The sequence below is a fragment of the Epinephelus moara genome, chromosome 6 (assembly GCF_006386435.1).
Source record: "Epinephelus moara isolate mb chromosome 6, YSFRI_EMoa_1.0, whole genome shotgun sequence".
Lineage (NCBI taxonomy): Eukaryota > Metazoa > Chordata > Actinopteri > Perciformes > Serranidae > Epinephelus > Epinephelus moara.
The window spans coordinates 34,296,977-34,323,250 of record NC_065511.1 but is presented as its reverse complement, the minus strand read 5'-3'; the positions used below and the strand labels follow the sequence as shown (position 1 = coordinate 34,323,250).

The following is a 26,274-nucleotide window of genomic DNA, read 5'->3' as shown; positions in this document are numbered from 1 at the left end:
AGACTGACACAAAATTGGACAAGGTCCAAAATCTGACCACACTTTATGGTTGAAAGTTGTTTATTTATGATTAATGTTTGTAGTTTGATACGGTAACAGATTTGGCACTGTGAGAATCACATTCTTTGATTTCTCCAGTGCATTTAACACTATCCAGCTGCTGCTACTGAGGGAGAAGTTGCAGGCGATGAGGGTCGACTCTGGGTCATGCCACCTGCGGAAGTTCTCTGACGACTCTGCAGTGGTTGGGTGTGTAAGTGATGGACGGGAGGAGGAGTACAGAGTACTGGTGGAGGATTTTGTGGAGTGGGCTGGAAGAAATCACCTGTTGCTGAACGTGGCCAAGACCAGGGAGATGGTGATTGACTTCAGAAGGAAGAGGACGGCTTCTCCACCCCTGTGCATACGAGGAGAGGACATCAACATAGTCGAGGACTACAAGTACCTCGGCATTCGCACAGACAACAGGCTGAACTGGACAGCCAACACCAATGATGTGTACAAGAAGGGGATGAGCAGACTGTATTTCCTGAGGAAGCTGAGATCTGTCAGTGTGTGCAGCAAGATGTTGGAGATCTTCTGTCAGTCTGTTGTGGTCAGTGAATTACTTTGCTGTAGTCTGTTACATTCCAACCAATTTGTCACAACTAACTGCACACTTGTTAGTTATTTTGCACATTTTTCAACCTCTACCTCAATTCTTACTGTGTTGCGTATATAACTGATCTTAATTTTTTAATTTTCTTAACACTCCTGCAATTTAGATATTTTATCTATCTATCTATCTATCTATCTATCTATCTATCTATCTATCTATCTGAGACGAGCCAGTAAACCATAACATATTTATATACATTAATCTCAGAATTGAGCTTCAGGTCATTTTTGATCAAAAGAGCAAAAGATTGAACACAAGTGAGGATTTCCCCATATCATAAGTACAAACATTGGCCCAAATGACTACAAAATCACACAGAACAACCACAAGGAGACAATTTTACTTCAATAAGACACAATATTTTCTTAAAAAGACCCCAAATTAGTACAAAGAGACACAAAACAACGACAAGGAGATCCAAAATTAGTACAAAGAGACAACTAAAAAGACACTAAATTGCCTTAAAGAGACCTAACATTAGAACAAAGAGACACAAAACAAACAAAAAGACACAAAATTGCCTTAAAGAGACCTAAACAACTACAAAAACACAAAAACAATCACGAGGAGACCCAAAAGGACTACAAAGTGACAACCAAAAAAGAGATAATTTTTAGCAACAGTAACAAGCTAAGACACTGTTAATTAGAAGTACTTGTTTGAGGGCACTGGGACTCAATTATCAATGACAGTATTTCATATTTTTTTATACTTACCAGGTCCTACTGATCCCAAATAGCCAGGAGAAATTAAAAATACACACCAAACAAAAGCTGATGTCTCAGGAGGATAGGGATTGAATTTATTTAACATGGTTGGAGTTACATATATTCTTATTATCCCATAATTATGTCAGTTTTAATGAATGTTGTTGAATCTAAATTTGAGTGGCCATGTATGGCTGACAGAGACTAACATCCACCTTGATGGATGGTTCAGTATTTGGATGTAATATTTTGGGGGATGTTTTTTTTACATGTTAAAGAGGATGGGATCAGATGTAGTATTTCTTCCGGGTTGAGGTAGTGAAGGGAGGGATGAGCAGTGATGCTGCCTCTGTTTGCTCCGCACATCAGCAGCGGAGCTCCTCTCCCCCTCTCAGTCAGACGGACTCAGGCTAGGCAGCGGCAGCGCGTCCGCCCGGAGACACCGAGACCACACACCGCATAGCGTTACTCCCGGCTCAGCCCGAAACACAATCACGGTCCTTCCTAATGGATGTCTCCTCTTACACCGCCTTTTGACACTGGACGGTGCTCTCGTAGCCGCGTTCAACGTGATCAACACCTCACCCCCGGCTTGGTTTTCTGAGGTTTGTCTCGACGACACACGGAGAGGACCACACTCCCCCCATCGTTAGCTCGCTAAGCTAGCTGCTAGCCCGCTAACTTAGCTGTGACACTTTGAACCGTATCGGCGTCAGTTTTCCTCCTCGTAGCTAGCCTGCGGTGTCTTGCGCCACAGCGGTGGATTGAGGTGCCCTGTCACTCAAGGTAAGCAAACAATATACGTGAAGAACACTGCATTATGTTTGTTTTTTCAGTCACACAGTCAAACGCAGGCTTGTTTCTGGGCAGTGAACCTCTAACGTTATCTGGTAGCAGCAGCCTGGCGCTATGGCAGAGTGCTTCTTGTTGACAGAAGCAGCCAAGCAACGGGGATGTGATGCGACTCACCGTTAAACACACATTTTCACTTTACTTCGCAGCTAAATTAGCCGCCGGTGACTGCTCCTCAACCAGCCTCGAGTATGCTAAATGAACACATGTGTGATTTGGTGATAATATTGACGCTCGTTAATACTTTGGCATTTACTCTTGACTGTCGATTTGTCGGGAATGGGCCACCGTCAGGTTAACATTATCTCACACTTGCCGCATTTGACTGCAGCGAGTTTTCCTAACGGTGTATTCAAATGACTGTTGAGACAGTTATCACACAGCCTGCCATAAGGACCAAAGTGAGACCCATACAAAGCAGAGAGAAAAAGCAGTCCACGTTTAAAGTTGAGGAAATGGTCTCTATATGGACTAAATGTGTCCTCTTCCTGCTAGACGCCAAAGAAACTGTAAAAGGTTTCCTTGGTGGACGTTTCCTCATTTCTCTCGAAACATTTCTGAGCCTTAGTGTTGCATCACAACCTGGAAAGATGAGCTGTGCACCCGGAATTTAACCCCTGCCTGGTGCTTGCTGTGTCTCCTGTGTCCTTATAGAGGTCAGATGATTTAGCTTAGCCTGATGCATATAGGAGGAGAATAACCAGTGGCCACACTGAACTGCTTTCCTTCCTTGATGGGCTGCAGATTCTGAGGGCCCTCCCCCCTCTGGTGAACAGAGGTTAATCACATTTCTTGTAATTCAATCACTCAGAGACCTTTTATAGGGGTTTGGTTGAAGCATGTGTGAAAGAGCGACTCATTGAGTGAATGAAAGAGGACAGAATGAGTGCGTTGACAGTGCTGTAATTGTCTCATGAGATTTAAAAAAGAATGGAATAACTATCAATCCTGTGAGAGTCTGCAGTTGCGGAGCGGAGCAGATGAAGATGTAGAATTGACAGTGAACCAATTGAATTAATCTGTCATGTTCCTCAAAGGAAGGGAAATGAGGGACATGTATTATTTATACACCGTGTTTGTGAAGTGTTGCCTGTACCTGTGCAGTAGGACATTATGCTGTGTAGCTGGAGGGAAGCTGCTGTAGCTTTGTGCTACCTGTAGCAGTGCTCCCACAGTCCCAGAACATGAGGTGGTTGCTTTGATCGCGAGTGAGGTGCAGCACTGACTTGACCATGTAGGTCGACATCACAAAATAAAGCTGTTGTTGCCTTGAAATGTATACACTACCTGTGACTTGCAAGTTCTCAGCTCAGGCATTTCTCCTGATTTTAGCCGTATTTATGTGTGTCATGTTCAGGGACCTTACCTCGGAGCTGTATATCTGAACTGTGTTAAGGCATGACTGTCCAGCATCGAAAGGAAATGAATCATGTTCCTCATTTCAAGGCCGTGGAGTCGGCATGATGCGTTTCCTGCCCTGTGTGTGTTGACTGTGTATTCAGGCCTCAGCAGATGTGCCTGCTTTTGTATGTGTCCCACTTTCCCATACTTGGAAAGGCTGATTTAAGTGTTTTGCAAATTGGGAACATTTTGCCAGTCATCAGGACCAAAATTTACTGGAGGCATGTATTTCGATTACAATAAAATTAGCTGTCTAAGACGTTAATGACATCAATGAGAGCCCTCGACATGTTTAAGCGTAAAAATGTGTGGGTACGTCATTGTGGTTTTAGCTCTTATAGAGGGCATGTGTAAGTATCAGGCTGTGTGTGTTTCCATTGTGTAATGGTAATACAGGTGGTAATAATCATCATAATGGTATCCTTTGGAATGCAATTAGTTTAATCCGTACAAAACTAAATTATAAAGCATGTGCACAAATGCAACCAAGATGTTTTAGCTTTTTTCTGCCTTTAATGAGGCTACGATCAGAAATTTCTAGACTTTTGTTTCCTTTTCGTTGGTTTTGCTCTTCATTGTATTAAATTGAAAGTGAAAGATGTGAAGGTGAAAATCTCTGATGTCCACTCTGTTTGTGTGTGTTGGTATTTGTGAGTGTATGTGCATGTCATAAAGGGTGGCTGTGGTGCATTTATTGCTCCGAGCTGGTCTGGAACAATAGCTCTATTCTGGCCCATGTCTCCGGAGGGAGGCAGCAGCATTCGGCGTTCCCGGCACTCTGTGTGCCAGCAAGGCTTGGTTTGGGATTGGGTTTCCACAGCCACCTGGAGCTCAGAGCACAGGAATGCCATTGTTCCTCCTTCCAGACTATGGCCGGATCAGACACACATGCAAACACACGCATACACATAAACAGACTCACGCATGTACACACACTCGGTACACAGTAGGCGAGAGGAGCTCACACCAGCCTGCATGTCCCCCAAAACTTAGGTCACCCTGCTTTGTTACGTTGTCACTGCTTACATAAATAGACAGTGAAACATCAAGCCTCTGTCTGCGCAGCCACAGAGACCTGCCATTAGCAGCAGAGCAGTATGCTTGTTTGGATGGTCAGTATTTTTAGCTGCAAAGAACAAAAAATGTCACTGAGCTGGATTTATTGTAGTTCTGCTTTTTGTTCTGTTGATAATCTGCAACCTGGTGAAGCTGTAGTTGGTGACTTAAACCTTTTTGTCATATTTGCTGAAACTGTCACTATCAACACAGCAGTGCGTGAGTCAGATATGTGAAAAAATCATGTTCCTCTGCCTCCTCGTAGGGCTTTTAATGGCATTACTGCATGTGAATGAAAACAGCCAATTAGAGCCAAGAAGTCTTTAACGCAGCTGTCAGTTAAGTCCATCACTGCTCGTAAACTGTGGTTAAAGTGTCAAATTAGGCAGCGCTGATTAAATATGAATCAAGATTTTGTTATTGCATTGCCTATTAAGGTTGGGCCAGTGTAACAATGTTCAAACCAGATTAAAATCAAGCCAAACAGTATACCAAATTTTACCAGGTGTGGCACTTGACTCAGCATCCGCTCCCGTATGGAACATAATGACACCATGTCCCAACAGCAAATGAGGGCCAGATATCGCTTTGCATCCCGTAAGATCCGAGCTCTCTGTCCACACTGAATCCATTCAATATGCACTTTGAGTTGAAGGTGTGAGAAAGAATAGTATCAGTAACATTGTTAACACTGTGCTACATNGGGCCAGATATCGCTTTGCATCCCGTAAGATCCGAGCTCTCTGTCCACACTGAATCCATTCAATATGCACTTCAGTTTGGCCTCCTTCATGTCAACAAACCTCGTAATGAACAGCTGTTTGCTCGAGATCAGACTGGAGACATAGCCACTTGAAAGATGAGTAAGTAGCTGACTTGGTATCTTTGCACTTTGTAACGTTATTTTTTAAAAAGAAAAATATTTGTTTTACATTCTGATATTTATTGAAAATGATAGACAATATAGCCAACACTAAGTAGCCTAGCTTGTTATTAGCAAGAGTCATGTAGCTCACCCGAAATTTTCAGCTCCCTGGTGATATTTCTGCACCCAGCTACCACCTTATTTAGGTTTTTGTTGTGAAATAAGAAGGTATCATGTAGATAATTCCTCATTTCAACTTCAACTTTCAACACAATGGTTTGAGTTGAAGGTGTGAGAAAGAATAGTATCAGTAACATTGTTAACACTGNTAACTAGCCTGTGGAATAACCGCAGGTACCAACCCTGTCATGTTGCGTCTGAGGTTGCTAAGCAACCTTAACAAGCACATATTATAACCTATTTACCTGAAATGCTGAGTGCAGAGCTGATCCTCTTCCAGATGCTGTTTATAAGTGTGTAGGCCTGCAACTAAGCGACCAATGAAATTTTGCCAACTAATGACCTTTCTGGTCAACTAATGTTTGGGCGACTATCAGAGGGCAGCTCCTAATTGTTCAGCTGTAAAAGGAGAATGTTTGTGATCCAGAAACAGTCACAGGTTTTTTTTGGTCATTCAGTGTGCAGTGTACTTCTGGGCATGTTTTGGTTGCAAGATTTAGCTGCAGATTGAGCACTCCTCGCTTAGGCAGCTGCAGACCCAGAGCCAGGGAGAGTCTGAGTGAGACAGAGGCAGCTGCGTGGAGGAGGCGAGGCTTTACCTGGTCAGGCTCTGAGATAATGTTATTTTTTACCTTCTGCTTAGAAGTGGCTCAATTACAGCTCACTGGAACTTAATATGACAGGCTTTGGGTTTTGTTTGATATATAGTGTCGGCAGAGAAAGTTTGCACATTTCTGATTTGTCGCTAGCGTAGTTAGCCCTCATTTCCTTGGAGGGTAACTTGTCTTGTTTACTATAATAAGTGGATGTCAATGTCACCATGAACGCCCCGCTGAACCCCGCTCAAAATCTTAAACTTTATATGGAAAAAAAGGAGCAGCAGTAGAATATTTCAACTGAACCACCACATCCAATTCAACTGTCATAATTCTGGGTCGGGTGCAGCCCCACGTGATTAATAGCTGCGTCAGAGACTCCTCAGCTCTGATTGGTTTTCCCTCAGCAGAAGTAGATTCTAGCAAAAGCCATAAGAGCAATACGAGGAGGCAGGATTTTTTTAACGTGGATTCAGCCACAGTTAAAGCAAACATGACAAAAAGTTATTTTTCTAAAAAGTTACCAACTGTAGCTTTAAGACTTTAGACTGACACGTAAAGCGAATGAGAAATTCAGGTAGTCCTGAAACAGTTGCTCAATTAATCAATGAGTTGACTGATAAAAGAGAAGCAGTTAATTGCCAAGTCATTTATCAAGCAGTAATGGTACACTCAGGTACCAGTTTCTCCAGCGTGAGAGCCAATTTTCAGCCGTTCTGTCTCTTTTTGTTTATTATTTCAAATTAAATACTAATGACTATTTGTGTTGTCAGTGTGAAGACATCACCTTGTGTTTGGGGGGAAATTGAGCAATTTTCACCATTGTCAGTCATTTTCCAGACCAAACAATTAATCGATTTATCAAATGATTGACAGATTAATTTGCAGACAAAAATTAAACCAGACTTGAAAAGCCATGACCTTGAAATTAAATTTAAATTCATTAATATGGATACACAGAGAGAGAGACAAGAGCAAGTGACACCTCTTCTGGTGTCTATTCCAGCTGGCGAAATGTCAGTTTACTTCAAAGCTGTCTTTTTAATCAAATCCTCCTTTCACAAGAAGACGTTGCACAAACATCAGCTGTCAGGAAGACATTTGATTACTGAGTTTTGTTTACTGGGTTTTGTTTTTAATAATGTTGTCTGATCACAGCATGCGTCAGACTTCAAACTTATCTCTGCACTCTGCCTCGGTTGGTTTTGTGTGGCAGTGTGGCAAAAATCTGATTTGCTTCTTCCATATATCACCTACTTTATGTGTACCTTGTCATAATGTTAGGTATTTGTGGGCGTTTTTGAGCCTTTAGTAGAGAGGAGATAGTTGAAAGTGAGAGGAAGTGTATGGATAGACATAGGAGGTGACATGCAAGAAAGGTGCTATGATTTCCTGTATTTAAAGGCCACATTTATATATTTTTTAAACTGAAAAAGCAAGCTTGAATGTGCTGTTTAATCTGCTAGCATGATTAGATTGACTCTTCTACTTGAAACTTGCAGCCTAGATTAAGTGTGGACCTTCCAGAAACTCACTCCGGATGTTGATAGCTAGTTTAGCTGGATCTGATAGCGGAGCCCTAAATGGTTGATCTTCAGACAAAGTGAGAGAAACAGAAAACGGAGAGGGATGAGAAGGAAAGAGAGATAGCCATCAGCAGCATTTAGTAGTTCCGTCTCTCTGTCCTCTAGGGTTTGTAGGCAGGCAGTTTCAGTTGTGTGTGTGTGTGTGTGTGTGTGTGTGTGTGTGTGTGTGTGTGTGTGTGTGTGTGTGTGCGTGTGTGCGTGTGTGCGTGTGTTTGCCGATGCATGTGTGTCCTCTGGCTTTCCAGCGGGTCACATTAGGGATAGAGTTGCACAGAAGTGGGTCAGCCAGTGCCACCAGGGAGTCTTGCCAGCTCCCTGCTCCCTCTCAGGCTGGAACCAACCAAGGGCCAACACAAACACATGAACCTCAGCCGTGTGCATGTGTGTTCAGTGTAGGTGTATGCATTGTTTGTTGGTGTGTGTGTGTGTTTAGGCACAGACACAGAGTGTGATCTTTGCTGGTCTGTCATTCACTGAGATGACAGGCCCCCACCTTGCTCACTGTACTTTGACTCCTTGTTAACTGCTTTGCTGGAAACTGAAATGCTGTATAGCCGCGAAGGCGAAAAGAGCAGCCAGCCTAAGCTATGGTGCAGTATGTTTAGACTGCATATAGGGTCTCTACAGATGATTCAGAGCCTGTCACACTCAGTGTGTCTCAGCTGGATGGACACACTGTTTATGCTGGCTTAATGATAAGGAAATAGGATTTGGCCCAGTATTCAGTTGAGGTTTATTTCATCTCCTAGCTGCAGTCTCTTGGTCTCGGCATCGGTTCTCCTCTGACAAGGAATTAATGATCTATTTCTGTTTTCTACATCCCTGCATTGTTGAATTGAGATGACCTCATGAGGTAATAAGTGGACAGAAATATAGGCGCAACACAAGACTGAATTATTGCACAATATGGCAGAGATCACACTTCACTTCCATCCAGTACAAATAAATGCTGCTGCTCCAAACGAAGTCATTCTCGGACGTTTGGGTGACGTCAAAAAGCACTTTTCTTCTGGGCATAGTCTCTACCCACTTTCTGCTGCCGCTGGCCAGATGTGCTTAGGTGTGAAAATGGGCAGGGTTTCTAGTGGTCAGCAGCAAATACTGCTCTGTTTATTATTTACACGGCCTCTTCCTCCACAGTGTTGACTGTGCGGTCATTCACAAGAAATAGCTTTCTGGGAAGAACTCAAGTCTGTGAGACACGATTGTGGATTTGAATACATAAATATTTTGAGGAAGCGAGTCTCAACTTGCAAGTCATCCACATTCCAGTTAATTGATAAGCAGTTCCTCACCAGTAACATGTTTCTTGTTGTCTTTGAGAGCAGGGTAGAAACTTACAGGCATTTAGAGTGATTAACACACATCAGGCAAAGTTGTGTCATTTGCAGGGTATTTTATGTTGGAGCTTTTTGCAGGGTTGGAAATTAAGTTTGTTGTCTACCTACCACTGTGGCTGGTGGATTCCAAAATCTACCACCCAGGCAATAGATTACTATTGTGTCTTTTGGCTGGTGAGTGAATCAAATCTAGCAGCCACTTGCATATTTTGCCAGCATTTGGCTGGTGGCTGTTGCTATTTTCCAGCCTTGGCTTTTTGTATCAGTGTTCAAAGGTGAGTGTAAGGTGAAATGGTTTGCTCTCAGTGATGAACCCACAGAGGATTATCAGCTCTGCACTTCCCTTTGGCTGATGTGATCTGATCTTGTTTTAATTGAGTGTAAATGCTTTTAACTATACATCTACACCACAACATGTTTATCATCCTGTGTTTCTATTTTTAGCAATTATTTATTGCTATTGTTGTCTGTTGTTTTGTATGATTTCTGTTTTAATTGACATGCATGATGGTTCTTTGTTTGCTTATTGATTGTTTTTAATGTCTTTGTTAATGCCTGGTATCATTGAAAATGAGGGTTTCCCTCAATTGATATCCCCAGTCTTAAATAAAGGTTTGAATGAATGAATGAATGAATGAATGAAAAGCTCTACAGATCTTTATCACTTCCCTTTTATGGGATGCAACTGTTTTTATGACTCCACGGCGGCTACAGTCGTGACCGCAGGCGTTATGTTTTTGGGTTGTCCATCCACCTGTCTGTATGTGCCCATTCTCTAAAATGTGATATCGTAAGACTGCCTTATGAGAATGTCTTTGGCACAAACGTCCACTTGGAGTCAGCAATGAACTGATTACATTTTGGTGGGCATAGTTCAAAGGTCAAGGTCATCCTGACCTCATCTGTCTAATTCTTGTGAACATCTCAAGAACACCATGAGGGATTTTTTTTCAAATTTGGCACTAAAGTCCACTAAGACTCAAGGATGAACTGGTTAGATTTTGGTGGTCAAAGGTCAAGGTCAATGTGACCTTGCATCTGTCCCATTCTTGTGAACGCAGCATCTCAGGAACACTTTGAGGGAATTCTTTCAAATTTGCCACTAATGTCCACTTATACTCAATGATGAAGTGGTTAGAATGTGGTGGTCAAAAGTCAAAGATCAAGGTCACTGTGACCTCAAAAACACATTTCTGGCCATAACACAAGAATTCATGTGCAAATTATGACAAAAATTCACACAAATGTCTAATTGGATGAAATGATGACAGTATATATCCAAAAGGTCAAAGGTCACCTTCACTGTGACATCACAATGTTCTGTAAAAATGCTTTTCTGGCCATTACTCAACGTCACAAGTCGGGAACAGAAGGGGAGGCATTTGGTCAGATACTGAATTGGTGACTCTATTCTTAAAATTAGCATAAACTATGCTAATTGTAGATCTGCTGTACTTCCGAGGGAAGATGTGTGTGATGCATCCATGTTTTCACAGACATGGATGTAAGCTGATACTGCAACTTGACTGGTTCGCATAGGCATACAACAGCTAGGCAGTAATTCTAGTTTGGGTCATTCATCATTCTCAAAACAGCTCTAAAATCTGACTTTACACGACCTGCCCAGCACCAAACAACAGAAAAATTAGCAGCTGACTAAAAGGAATATGAATATTGGACTTACCTGCATTTAGTGGTGATAGAATAGCAGGAATTTTAATGACCCATTGGGAATGTTCACATGGCCTCTCAAGCCATAACAACTCGGCAAAAAGTTAGGTACACGACTTGCTGAGTTGATGTCGTATTGTGCAGAAAGGTGGCAGATGAAAGTAAACTTTTGGTTAATGTTAGGAACTTTTGAATAATGCACGTATTGCATATCATTTTTGTGCACATGTAATTTGTATTATGGTGTTAGCTTGTCACTGGTAGTTGTTGTCCACGTGGAATGACCTAGATAAGTTAGAAAAGTTATTTATTAGCCATGCACTGGTTGCGCAACAAGTCTGGGACAAAATTCCTTTGTCATATAAAGCTTCAGACTGTTTCACCGTACTTGGATAACAACATGAATTTTCACTGGGATGTTAAATGCTCTTAGCAATAAAATACAACCGACACATTACGACTTAAAAACTCATGAACACACTGAAGTTGGAAAAACGACTTCCCAACCTGGGAAAGGGGAGAGAAACACGTGAATGTAGCATTATATTCACCAGGTGGCCAGAAACTTCTAATGAATGCTAATGTTTACTCGATATCTACTGGATGTGTAAATTGGAAACTGTTTGCTCACAAGGTTGCCATAGTAATTTAAAAGTTAATATGTCAGTGTTGTGTTCACAGCTCCCCCCCACCCCAAGTGGCGAACAAGTTTTAAGAACAAAACTCAATCGGTGATCATCAAGGAACTGCTGATCCCAGTGGTGTGCATCAGTTATAAGTACACAAATCAAAAGGATGAGAGGCAGCTGGAATATTCTGGCTGGGAACCATGTTAGATGAGAGTCAGTTTTTGGCACATGAATATTATGAGAGAGAGTAGAATGCAGGAGAATCTTTTGTTAGGAAAGGCAAAACAGATTTCAGTGTGTACACAGGACATGCATGTCGCTGTTGAACCCTGCTTTCATTTGTGTCGTCAGGATAATTGTCCAAACGTTTTCCCACGTTCCTTTTCCACCTGGACATGTCAATACAAATGTCTTAGCTTGAGCGAAATCCAATTGGATCTGCAATTGCAATTGACTTGTTGTTGCAAGTGCAGTTGGCTTTGACTTTATAAACAGATCCTGTGCTCGGACGGAGTGAAGCTTTAAGAGGCACCTTGAACGCCTGAACAGAGTGAAATAATAAGAACTGCAACAGCTCAGCCTTGTAGCATGGAGTAACCCTATACACTGCGTTCAGCTTAGCTCCAACAATTCCCTTCTTTGTAAGAGTGTGCTGTTCATGCGTCCGTATGTTGCTCACAGCATCTGTTTCACTCTGAGATATGACCCGACAGGAAAAGACATAGTTTCCATGGCGACAAGCCTGCTCCTTGCCCATCCCCCCCCTCAAGCCCGCCATAGGAGGAAGTGGAATATGTCCAATTTCTGCTGACTCATGGAGAAACAGTTGTGTGTCACACACTTAAGCACAAATGTCTCTCCTCACTCCGGCCTGGAATCATTGTTTATGTGCCTTTTTAATGTGTTTGACACTGTTTGTTTCTGAGTGTGTGTTGGCTGCTCCATCCAGCACGTAAGCCTGTTTGTTTTCTAAGACTTGATTGTCGGGGGAATTTAAGGCTCTGTCTACACACACATACAGATATTTTTGAAAACATTTTTTTTCCTCCTCTGTTTTGAAAAATTGTTCTGTCCACACAACCTTTGTTTTATAAACTCTCTCTATCTCCGTCCACACTAGAACACTAAAATGACTCCATATGTGCAGTGTTCACACAGACAGTGGTGCTGCTGCAGAGCTGCCTGCTGCTACAAGAACTGTATTTCCACAATTAAAAGCTGATACTGTGCAAGCCACTGCATTGTCAACACAGTGACCCCTGCAGAATTTCACAGTAAAAACCTTTTTAATAACAAATGAAGGGATTCTGAAGGGCTTTTATTTTGAAATGGAAACAGGACGTGTTGGGTTCAAAATTCATATATAAACTTTGAAACTGTAGTGAAAGAAGGAACGATGTCAGTATGATTATTGAAAGACCATTTTCACTGCCTATTTTGTTGAAAACCACACACATCATACAGGCAGGCAGCAGCCAAACCACACCTGAGCAGCACTGCTCGAGTGGGCAGTGTGGCCTGAGCCTTAGCTGTCAAAGGTAGTTGTAGTGCGGGCTGACATTATATTTTTCAAAACATCTACTAGAGATCTCATCACCGCTGATTCCAGTTCAATTTTAGGATGAAGGAGCTCACTTTAACACACGAGTGATGCTGTGCACATGTGAAAGTTTTCCTTCCATTCGTCATCAACAACATTCCCACTCTGGAAGGTGTCCCACCATCTGCTGGTCTGATCAGGCCTGATCCAAAACTGTCGTTTTTGGCAGACTTTAAGGGTGCTTTCAGACCTAGAGTTGTCTTGCTTCGGTCTGAATCAGGAACTAATTTTGTTGCAAAGTTGGTAATTAATAATTGCCCAGATTTGGTTCCTGTTCTCACGGCAGCATTTACAAGCGGACCAGATTAAATGCTTGCCGCACAAAGCTGCTCTCGATTGGTCAGAATTTCCATGCGGAAGAATCCAGGAAGTAAACAAAACGTTGAAGAAGAGTACACTTGCAAGATCAATGTGACACTTTCTAATGTCACAATAGAGGGACAACTATGCAGGTTGATTTTAGCGCTGGTCATCGTGGACTATATTGCTGTCATTGTTCATTTTAGGCAAACCATGTAACATGCTCATGTTTAACCCAACCAATGTGTCGTGACTGCAGTTGGTTCGGATCAAGGTCAGAACACGTTCTCACCACAAATAAACTCCACCAGAGTTCGTTTCAGACCGAGACCACCTCTTCAAGAAGATCTTGGTCCGGTTGTTTTGGTGCGAACCCCAGCTGTGTTCACACCTGCCCAAACAAACTGCACTTAGGGGGAAAACAAAATTGAGTTCGATTGAACCGAACAAACAGGGCAGGTGTGAAAGCACCCTAAACCGCAGATGCTGAGGTGGAGCAAAAACACTGGGTGCAGCAGGCCTCCGTTTATTTATAAAGTGGTGCAGCAGTACAAAGTTTAACTGTAAAGTAGTCGTTAGACCAAGCAGTGCTTACAAAACTTTAGCAAGACTCAAGGCAACAATGGACATGCGTGATTTGAGAAGGTCACGTCATCGTTTTCCAAACAATCCCTTTTACACGTCCACACAGGTAAACTGCAACCAGAGTTTGATATAATGTGCACTCCAGAAGGTGTTTCACAGGATCTCCATTTTAGTGACCTAAAGTTCTGTTTGTGTTTGGATGAGAGGCCAAAATGTAGAGGAAAATATGAGTTTTCAAAAATATCCATATACATGTAGACATGACCTAAATCGGAAAAAGAATTGTACTTTATGCTGGAAGGGTATTTTGTGTGTGTCTAATGGCCTAGCTAAGTTTCACTTTATTGATCTCTGTTGGGGATATTAGCATTTGAACCAGCCTTACTATTGAGAAGCAGCAGGCAGTGCACAGGGGATAAACTCCACGTCTGAAGCCAGTGCCTTGATCAAGGACAGTGGCAGGAAGACTACCTACTGCAGCATGCCTGTCACAACCAGTCAGCCCTAGTTGTGAAGTAGTAGTAGGGTTCAAACCCAGGACCTTACTGATGTTAGGCAACACTGCCAAACAGAGTCACTGAGCCGCCGTATCTACAGAGCTGCTAAACCAAAAAAGCCCAGAAAGGATTTATAGAGATTTACCACTACTTTCTCACTGCTTTCATCCTAAAGAAGAGAACCCTGTTTGTACCTGGATGACAGTCCCTAATTGGTCTTTGTTCGTAGTGCTTTCACATGGAAACCTTTACTCCTTAAAGTAATACACAGTTAAAGAAGTCAGTTGTTATATAGCTAGTCCCTGACTGACTGATCCACTGATGTATAAAACATACCCGTTATGGAAAGAGGTGAAAGGACGTTGAGAGTTACACAACACAACGCCTACGGATGACAGATGACAGGTGGATGACCATCAAGTGCACACAGTATGTACCATGAGGTGATAAAAATGTGTCTGCCATCAGAGATGTTGCCATGCCGTTAATATTCTGGTATCCATCCCTTTTAATATAACTGGGTGTTTAAGGCCATTGTGTGCAGCGTTGCATATCACTGAGCCCGACTGGTTTATGGCATAATTGGATTTTTTTTTTTTGATTTATGAGTCAGTACGATGAAGTACTTTCATTTATCAGGTACTGGATTAGCTGGATTAGCCAAAAAGAGACCTAGAACTGTGGATATTTTGTCTCTCAGCTGATCTTCCAACAAATTTACTGTCATGACTTTATATTGATATTACAGTATAACACTACATGTAGCGTCATAGAGGATAGATTACATTATTGAATGTTAAAAAATACACTGAACAAAAATATGAACGCAACACTTTTGTTTTTGCTCCCATTTTTCATGAGCTGGACTCAAAGATCTAAAACTTTTTCTACAAACAGAAAAGACCATTTCCCTCAAACATTGTTCACAAATCTGTCTAAATCTGTGTTAGTGAGTACTTCTCCTTTGCCGAGATAATCCATTCCACCTCACAGGTGTGGCATATCAAGATGCTGATTAGACAGCATGAACATTGCACAGGTGTGCCTTAGGCTGGCCACAATAAAAGGCCACTCTGAAATGTTCAGTTTTATCACACAGCACAATGCCACAAATGTCGCAAGTTTTGAGGGAGCGTGCAATTGGCATGCTGACTGCAGGAATGTGTACCAGAGCTGTTGCCCGTGAATTGAATGTTCATTTCTCTACCATAAGCCATCTCCAAAGGCGTTTCAGACAATTTGGCAGTACATCCAACCGGCCTCACAACCGCAGACCACGTGTAACCACACCAGTCCAGGACCTCCACATCCAGCATGTTCACCTCCAAGATTGTCTGAGACCAGCCACCCGGACAGCTGCTGCAACAATCGGTTTGCATAACCAAAGAATTTCTGCACAAACTGTCAGAAACCGTCTCAGGGAAGCTCATCTGCATGCTCGTCGTCCTCATCGGGGTCTCGACCTGACTGCAGTTCGTCGTCGTAACCGACTTGAGTGGGCAAATGCTCACATTCGATGGCGTCTGGCACGTTGGAGAGGTGTTCTCTTCACGGATGAATCCCGGTTTTCACTGTTCAGGGCAGATGGCAGACAGCGTGTGTGGCGTCGTGTGGGTGAGCGGTTTGCTGATGTCAACGTTGTGGATCGAGTGGCCCATGGTGGCGGTGGGGTTATGGTATGGGCAGGCGTATGTTATGGACAACGAACACAGGTGCATTTTATTGATGGCATTTTGAATGCACAGAGATACCGTGACGAGATCCTGAGGCCCATTGTTGTGCCATTCATCCACGACCATCACCTCATGTTGCAGCATGATAATGCACGGCCCCATGTTGCAAGGATCTGTACACAATTCCTGGAAGCTGAAAACATCCCAGTTCTTGCATGGCCAGCATACTCACCGGACATGTCACCCATTGAGCATGTTTGGGATGCTCTGGATCGGCGTATACGACAGCGTGTTCCAGTTCCTGCCAATATCCAGCAACTTCGCACAGCCATTGAAGAGGAGTGGACCAACATTCCACAGGCCACAATCAACAACCTGATCAACTCTATGCGAAGGAGATGTGTTGCACTGCGTGAGGCAAATGGTGGTCACACCAGATACTGACTGGTTTTCTGACCCCCCCAATAAAGCAAAACTGAACATTTTAGAGTGGCCTTTTATTGTGGCCAGCCTAAAGCACACCTGTGCAATGTTCATGCTGTCTAATCAGCATCTTGATATGCCACACCTGTGAGGTGGGATGGATTATCTCGGCAAAGGAGAAGTACTCAATAACACGATTTAGACAGATTCGTGAACAATATTTGAGGGAAATGGTCTTTTGTGTTTGTAGAAAAAGTTTTAGATCTTTGAAAAATGGGAGCAAAAACAAAAGTGTTGCTTTTATATTTTTGTTCAGTGTATATATAATATGAATAGAAACCCTAAGTGTTTTGTCGTAGCAATGCTACTTTTAGCACAAAAAACTGCACCAAAGTAATTATCGGTTTGATTCATTCATTTCTGATGGCAAAAATTAGAGTATGTCCTACTTGCTTTTGGCTGTGGCAGGGGAACAAACATGCTTAAACATGACATGTAGGGATGCAGGGATTTATCAGCTGAACATCTGTATAGCTCGATATTTGCCTCATTGACTGTCATCCGCCTATCAGCAAATAAAATGACATTCATTGATGGTAGTGGCCGATGTTTTTCTGTTGTGTCACATAATTTTTTTCACAGCCTGAGAAGCAGAGCTCCTGACTAACTGTGTCCTATCTTCCCATTTTCCTGGTGGCAATAGAAACCATGTTTGGGACAAACAGTGATCTTCCATAGGATGACTTTGGGATGAAAGGATGCAGTAATCTATCAATGCATTAGGGGACGCATCTTATCTTTTCCTGATAATGCAAAATTGTGAACAACAAATCCAGCTTACAGCTAACAGGATTTGTATTGAATTACATGATAGGTTCAAGCTCTATTCAGTAAACATGAGTATTGGGGGAAGGTACATTTTAACGTTGAAAGAAGTTTAAAAGTTGTCATATATTTGTATGGTTGAATTTTGGGTGGTTGAATTATGGTCTGTTAAAGGAAATGGCCACTTTAGAATGAAAATACAGACAGTACTTACTCACCCTCATGCCGACAAGAAGTCCAGTCTAGTTTTTTAATCCACAAAACTCGTTCGGGGTATCGGAGGGATAACAGCTAGCTGGAATAACAGCTACACTTGAAGTGCATGGAACCCACATTTTGAAAATGTAATAAAACTCCGCGAATGCATTTCAGAAACGTCAGAGCGGCTCGTCCGTCGTAATCCAAGTGCCCTGAAGCCACGGCATGCAAAATTGACTTGGCTAGTGGTGGTGCTAGTTCTTGAGTCTCGTGCGAGTTGCCATGTAAACACAGCACGCCTGCAGGGCAGGCTAACTGACCACGGTGAGAAACGATGCTTCAAGTGTAGCTGTTATTCCGGCTAGCTGTTGTCCTCCGATACCTCGAACGAGTTTTGTGGATTAAAAACTACACTGGACTTGTCGGCATGATGGTCAGTAAGTACTGTCTGTATTTTCATTCTAAAGTGGCCATTTCCTTAAAGTGAATTAAATGTATTTATAATAGTTTGTTTCCCTTGTTTCCCTGGGGTAACAAATAACAACAAAAACAAGATAAACAATAGTAAAAAAGTATGGTGTTGGCCCAGAGTTTCACAATCACTGCGTCCATTTTGGAAATTTATTGTTGTCACTTCACTCAAAACACAGTCAAGAACTTTTTGTGCTGCCAAGGATAAAGAAGTTCAGATGTCCAACCGGCACTGTAATTATTAATTAAGTATTTTTTTTAAATAAAGACATTTCATGGTGTAAAGCAATGGATTTGAAATGATTGAACTGATGAGTTAATTTTGCCTTTTAACAAGAGAAAACTTGAGGGTGAGATGAAACCTATTAACAATTGAAGGTGTGTCATATAACAGTGATAAGGACCAAAACAAAGTCAGTAGTATTTTAGCTCACGTCACTGCCTCATAAGTCAGTTAGGATTGGATCTCACTTTACTACAGCTCCTGTTCAATAGACTCGCAGTGAGTGAGTTCATGCAGATTTTGTTTTATCCAGGGATGTCTTCAATTAGGCGCTGTGAACCCAAACAAATCCAGTGGTGTGAATTGTTTCCACAGAAAGAAGAAATCGAAGTGTGGCTACATTGTCAAAGGTGTGACTGTACTGTCAAGATTGTTTGGATCAGTCAGTATTGCAGTAGTTTGTGTATCCCAAATAGAGAACAGTCTGCAAGTTTTGGATGTAGAGGACAGAGGAGGGCAGAAAGGACAGAGCCGTGCTGTGGCAGCTCTGTGCTCTAAGTTGTGTGACAGAGTGAGCTATCTGCCCCGGGTTGACCCTGACCAAGGTGCATCACTCCCCTCTGGGCCTGCATACACACAACCATCCATCTCTAGCTCTTATCTCCTACCAGGCCGCTACTCTTGAGTGTCTGTTTGCATGTGTGTGGGTGTGTGTGTTTGTGTGTCTGAGGGCTTTTTGAGTGGAGTTGTTCTGGCCTGGTCACACTGATAGCCATATCAACAGTTACTCCTGATGGACTGTGGAACAACAGACCCTTTGTTTTTTCTGAGTGTGTGCACGTGGGCGTGTATGCTAAGCCATCAGAAATTGCATTTCTACGAGCCACAAATGTCAGAGCACTGTGCTCATGTATCTTGGGAATGTGTGTGTGTTTGTGTGTGTCGTATGTGCTGCAGTGTAATCTGCCAGAGGCTGGGATGTGGGTCAGTGTGGCTGCAGCTCTGCGGGGAGAGACAACAGCAGGATACTGCCTCGGTACTTACTGTAGGGGGACTAGCCTGGGTACAAACATTTTTCACAAAAATAACACAGTAAATCAGAGCACTTGAGATTTGACCATCTTTAAATTTATGCCTTTTCATATACCCTGAAACAGAGCTTTTTAAAAAAATAAATTCTAGCCTTTTTTTCCTGTGTGCTTGGATCAGTGGTTCTCAAACTCAAAAATAATTCATGCTCCCCCAACTCACATTTTTTTGATTAATCATTAACAATATTTGGGAAAGCAAATAAAACAAAAATATCTATGTTGAGTATCAGTTCAGTAAAAGTCAGCATGATAGCATCAGTAAACTCTTGCTTGCTTTGTTTCCTGCGGATCATTTAAAAGAGAGATCTGAAAATAAAACCCAAATTGGTATTAAACCAAACTAACGCTATGCTCAATTTTTCTCTGATGTTGCGTCGTAAAATCTTAAAATAATTGGCAACAATTTTTTAAAGATCAATTTAACAAATACCTATTGCATCAATGTCGTGTGAGGATAGCAGAACCAACAACACTCCTATTTTGTTTCCAGCAGGCGGCATCTGCTCTCAGCTAGCAAATGGTCACTGTAGTAAGATATGGGGAAGTGCAAATTCAATGAAAGTTGTACGGCATGGCTGAAGCCGGAATGAGGCAGTGTATTTTATGCAAAAGGTTTTTCAAACTTAGGATGGGAATTGAGGTAGTGGTGTCCCACATGCAGAGTAGAAAACGCCATGTGACGAAGAAGTCATGTTTTATGTAACAACCCTAACCCGGCATGATTAATGTCGGTTCATTTTTTTGTCCTTTCTGTTTTGGATATTGTAAAACTGGCTTTAAATTTGATTCCAAGTGGCATTAAAAGTCTTAAAGAGTCTTCCTTGCCTTAAGCTGTAGGAACTTTGATACACATTAAACTTGTTTCACTCCATACATTCCTCCCTGGTCGTCACGCACCACTTGCAGGGGCTCTGTGCATCCCCAGGGGGCCCGCCCCACAGTTTGAGAACCACTGACTCAGATAGATGTGTTCACATATTCAAATATATCGGAGAGAGTGTGTGTGTGTGTGTGTGTGTGTAGCTAGCCTTATTAAAACAGGGTCCACAGGGACGTAGTGGTAGCAATAGAGATTCAGATCTGTGTGACTTCTTAATAAAGCTAGATTGGAAAGAGGACGGCCAGATTAGTCATGCCTGGGGCTCATAGTGGATTTCACCTGCAGTCATTAAGCCAAAGTTATTGCTGAACATTTGGAACTCACAATGAAAGCTTATTGGAGGTTATGTAGTGTGACTGTGACTGTGAGTGTGTGTGTGAAGGGGCTATTGACCTCATGACAGAGCTGCTTAAATGAAATATTGATAGCACTAGCTTGGTTAGATTTTGTGGCTGTGTATGTGTGTGTGTGTCTGTGTGTGTTTGTCTGGAGTTGTATGTGTATATTTAGAACTTTGCCCAGTGATTGATTGTGTGTTTTGCTGCAGCCAATAGGCTATTAAGTGTTCATTTTTTTGACATACGGTCTCATAGATCAAACCAGTCGGAGTGGCCCAGTAGTGTTAAATAGCAGGATTAATGAGGACGCAGCGTGCAAGCAGACAGGTAGGTTACATGATGCTGCTGACTGCCAGTGACGGACAGCTCTGTTCAAACAGTCGGATGAAAAATGTAATTCTGTCCCGTGGAAGAACAACAGATTTGCTTTTGCTGAAGGCTGATGCTGTAGATATTATATATACACTTGCAGTGACTCAGCACACTCAGCTCGCCAGTTTTATTTTATGGGGTCTGCTGCACATGTATCATGTCATTCTATCTCTGGGCTCACTGGATTTGTGCGACATTAAAAGCGCTTACGCTGCGTTTTGTTAAGTGCTAATGCAGTCGCAGTGTGTGCAGCTAAAACCCGGCTCCTGTTGTACTGAGAATGTGTTAATCCCACACTTTGCCACGACACAAGAAGAGGAGGAGATTGCATGCTGTGTAGAATCGCAAGGAAGTCAGTCCTGGATTGGGAATGTTGCCTGGAGCATTTGAGCACGCAGCTGGGGGCATGCACGCACTTAAGCCTGATCCTGTTAACACGGCTGCTGGCCAGAGCTGGGACTGCAGGGAGATATGGACCCAAGAACAAATCACAAGCCTCCAGATGTTACCGAGGCATAAAGAGATAGATGGGAAAGTTTGGGGCTAAATCTGCTCTGTGTAATCACTCAGGATACAGAGAAGGGAAGGTAGTGTGTGTGTGTGTGTGTGTGTGTGTGTGTGTGTGTGTGTGTGTGTGTGTGATTACTGTCATGCCTGTTAACAGTGGTCTCGCGGCCTGCTGTGCTCTTTCTTGTGCTCTCTACTCCTCGTAAACAGGAAGCAGATCCCTCTCCTCGCTGTGACTCTCTCCTTTCATCTGTCCTTTTCTGTCCCTCTTTCGTCCCCTTCCTACACTGCGTCCCTCTGTGAGTACATACAGTATATCTAGAAAATGACAGGCCCCCAGCTCCCACAGCACGTCCTTATTATGGAAAGCAAAACAGGCTGTTGTGTGAGCTGTTTCTTCCAGGATAAGTGTGACATAGTGGCGTGTCCTGGGAGGTTGAACCAGCTGCTTCTTACCTATTTTCTCCTCGCTCTATTCCTGGCATTCCTGTTTTTCCTCCCTGGGCTTCCCCTGGAAAGCTGTCAGAAGTTGAGCTACGGCTACAGTTGCCTGCGAAACTGTTGTTGTCATCTTTTGTTGCCTTTCCTCTTGTCCCTATTTAGCATGGATTTGGTGTTTGTGCGTGCACGAGGTGCTGCAGGCCCCGCAGGGCCTTCCTTTCCCACACCACTGGAGACATGAGGTGTTTGACAGAGCAGGAGGTTGAAGGGAGGGTTGGGAGGAGGTGCAGTTGGCACAGGATTACCACAGCACTGTTTGTTGTTGCTAAGACCAAAGATGTCATCTTTGGACTCCCTCTGTTAGAACATACGCTACAAACAGAGTCACATAACACATGTAGAAACTCTGGCTGGGAACCAAACACACACACAAACACGCACACACGATTTATGCTCATAGCAAGCTATCACACCGCCTTAAGAAATCTTTCTTCCTGTCTTCCTCAGTCTCTCCTCTCTCCTCTGTGTCTTTCTTCGACAGTCTTTAAAGAGACAGCGGAACAGTTAAGTTTAATGCTTCACCATGGCTGGTTGGTCACAGTGTGTTCACGCTGAGCTTGGGGAATTGCGAAGGACTGATTTGACTGCCTGTTAGTTTTAGCTCAGCCCACACTACCCTCTAAATTGTCCAGAACAAAGGTCGTTTGAGAGCTCCTCAACCTTGTTTGGCTCCAGTCCAGCTTTGAAGCCTCAGAGGCCTCGAGCTTTAGCATGCCAACTTTAGCTTGCAGGGTGTTATGTGGGTGCAGACGTGCACAAACCACATGATGTGTGTGTTGAGTAATTTCTTTGCCCGCTGAATGAGAACTTGTGCTTGCTAGCAGAGATGTTATCAGTCTACCCATGAGCTCCTCCTCACCTCTGCTAAGTCTGCCTCAGTCACTGGTCTTTTGGATTTACGACAGGAATTACATTGACCCAGACTGAATGGAAAGAAGCCTGCATGGGAGAAAAGGCAGACTTTGTGGATTAATAACAGGGAGTGTTCGGTAGGACAGAGATAGAGGCAAGAGAAGGGGTGGGATGATGAGGCTCCAGCTTTTTGGCTGCCATGCTGCATTCCCTGCATTGGTTCTAAGCTGGTCACAGCTGGAACAAAAAGAAAGTCGGGGGGAAAAGGAGGCATTTTTGGGTGTACTGATTTTTCCTCCAACACTGATTCTGAGATCTGCCAAAACAGAGTACAGTCAAGTGGTCTCTTTTCCAAATGTAAATGTTAATTAAAAAAAAAGTTGTGTTGAACTGTAAGTGTAGACATTCATACACTATTATTCTTTTTTGTGCAGCTTCTTTTATGAGGTTTGGGAACCATCGTGTATCAACATCAACATTTTACTGTATCCTGACTTCAGGATTTAACACATAAAAATTAGCTCACTGCAGCAAATGAATGTGGATTGCTCTCGTCTAGTCGATACTTGATCTGCTTAATAAGGTCAGTATTGGCACTGAGTCAGACAGATTGTATCGTTGTATTCCTACAGAGGGTGGGTGTTTCGGGACTAAAGAGACAGCTGTGATAGTAAAAATGATGATCACGTCTTAGGACAGATTCTGTTGTTTTTATAATAGGAGTTGGAGAGAAGCTGGGCCTCACAACAGCACCTGTCCTCTTTAACCTGCATCCAAGTGGACAGGCAGCATATATTTCTATCTGCTCTCTGGACGCTTGTGTCAGTGCAGTGTTGGCCTAAATAATGTCATGTTCCACTGGCACAGCTCGCTGTTTGGACAGGTCCATCTCTGCTTACTTGCTCTGCATTACACATCTGACTAAGTGTCCATCTGTTAGCCGAACCACTGAGGCGTGACATCTTGATGCACGAGGTGTACTAGGTGTGTGCGACTTTGTGTTGGAAGCCAGCATGTCAGTATGTGTGTGTGTTTGTGTGTCTGTGTTTGAAACATAGAAATAAATGTCATATTATTTCTGTGGTTTGAAATCAGGTTATAGCAGCAGAATCCATTACAATTACTGTTCTTAAATTAGAGATGTACCAATGGTGAAATTGTGTGCGGATTGATACTGACGTTTTTATGTTGTTGTATGTTTTGTTTTCGTTGTAGTTTATTCCCCCTTTTGAGCCAGGGAAACAAATCATCAGTATAAAATAACCAAATTGTCACTCAGCCCTTCATTACACTGTCTTTTAATGAGCACAAATTCAATCATACAAATTTGTGAAACAACTTTAAATATAACCATCTCTCACATGAAAAGCATAAAAAGCTGCTTAAAAAGCTTTTTTATTGTATATAATATTTCATAATTTCCTCTCTAAGTTTCTTGTCAAAGCTAAAATTTTTACAAGATAACGTTTGAACACATCACGAGAATGTTATGATTAACCTTTGCCTACTACTCCTTTTTACCAAGTAGAGTTTGAATGCATCATAGTGTAACTTAGTGTCACTTAGCTGTTAACGCTGACGTTAACTAGTTCTTTTTGTACCGCTGTCATCATGGATTTGTTGCTCACATAATATTGCATTATCAGCGTAAAAGTAGGGCTGTGATAGCGAAGTTTATGGCGTCCTCAAAGGTGTTCTGGGCTCGTTAGTCTCGAGCCCTGCCTTTTAGCCTATGCAAAATTGATGTGAGACCAGAGATAAACATCAGCCACTTCTATCAGTGAATGTCATCCTAAGGCTCAGACACACCAAACTAACATTTAAGAACTATGGTGAAGGCTGTTGCCTCATGTGGCCTTTGTCTCGTCCAGAAAGTTGCACCTGAACACACCACAAAGACTACAGCCAACGGAAAACTAGCATGTACATTCTGCGCCTGCGTGAGAGAAAATACCTCACAAACACCTCTTCATCTATTTGTCATTAATAAAGGGAAACTGGACGACGGATTCAAGACGCTAGTTAGCCAGTTAGCACATTAACCCTTTGAAACCTGAGCAAATTGGCTTGATTTTGGAAAAAGGCAATGAACAACGAAAGAAGAAATAACCCCCAAAACTGGCAAGAAATTAGTAAAAAGGGAAAATGAAAAACAAGAAAATTAGTAAAAAAAAAAAAAATTCTAATAATTTTGTAACATAATTTTAAAATGCAATAATAAAGATAATGATTATAAATATTTTTTCCCTAGTTTTCAAAATATTTTATTTATTTGCAGTTTGTGGGACATTTCCTACCAAGTGGCTCATTGCCTTTTTTCCCCCCATGTTTTGAAAGAAATCACACCTTTTTACCCGGGGTTCAAAGGTTTAAATACTGAAAGATGTCTGAAAGCAGCATGAGAAAAGTGATGTCGCTCCAGGTTTCAGAGGGTTAACAGCACAACTTGATATTTGAAACAACAAAGGATGTTTACTGTGCAAACAAGAACACAAACAGGAAAAAAAAATCTTACAAATTTTAACATTTTTTTTATGATCTCACGACCTCTTGACTTTAGCCGTTTGCTTACTTTCCTCACTATTGTTTCTCCTCTTGTGCACTGAGTAGAACTGCCAATCAAAGTGAGTTCTTTCACCAATGGGCTCTGCTGTCTCATCGTTGATTCAACATGCTGAATCTGCCAAAAAAAAAAAAAAAAACGTCAACAAGGACCAACTGGCACCAACAGTGCAGGACACACTGTGAAAACTAGGGCGACAGATGCTCCGCAATAGCCCGACATTGACCAAGGGCTGACCATCGGCTTGGTGTGTCAGGGCCCTTATTTGATGATTGTCTGATGGCAGTAGACAAGGTGAATATCGGCCAGTACAGAAGTTTGGCCGATAACTCAGTGCATCCCTATTTTAAAGGACTGAGGTCAGGTTTTACATTTAATAAGGGATCAGTTATTACAGTAAATGTTGGAAGACCTCCCAGCCTTACTGCACTGCTGGAGATCAGCCTGATAAATCACACAGACGTCTCTCTCATTCAGATTTTCTAATTAAAATTTGTTTTGTTCACATGACAGTAATTGAGTACAGTATTGCCAAATCATGTTGTGCAAGGTTTACTTCCTCATTGTCTGTGTCAGTGTATTTTCATGTCTGTCTCTCTCGCTCTCTGTGGTTGCTCTCTTGGTCGTCTGCATCCTCAACGAATGCAACGACTACAGTACGAGACGGGCAGAAAGCAGCGTGAGGAGACAAAGAGGTTTGCTCTGCAGACAGCGACAGAGATGGGTTGCTATTTGTGCTACAGTGTTGTGTGTGGTTCTGTAGGTTTATTTTGTGATTGTCAGGGGAATCTGATGAGTATTTATAGAAGCTCTTGCTTGTCCTGCTTCCAATTT

General features: G+C 42.4%; 1 protein-coding gene across 1 annotated transcript in view; it reads left to right on the top strand.

The window, feature by feature from the left end:
* The first annotated feature begins 1,709 nt into the window (after positions 1-1,709).
* Positions 1,710-26,274, top strand: part of galnt1 (UDP-N-acetyl-alpha-D-galactosamine:polypeptide N-acetylgalactosaminyltransferase 1) — a 76,912-nt gene continuing 52,347 nt past the window's right edge. The window contains exon 1 of the mRNA XM_050046146.1: positions 1,710-2,151. The gene's annotated coding sequence lies outside the window, so the exon portion shown is untranslated. The remainder of the gene's footprint in view (positions 2,152-26,274) is intronic.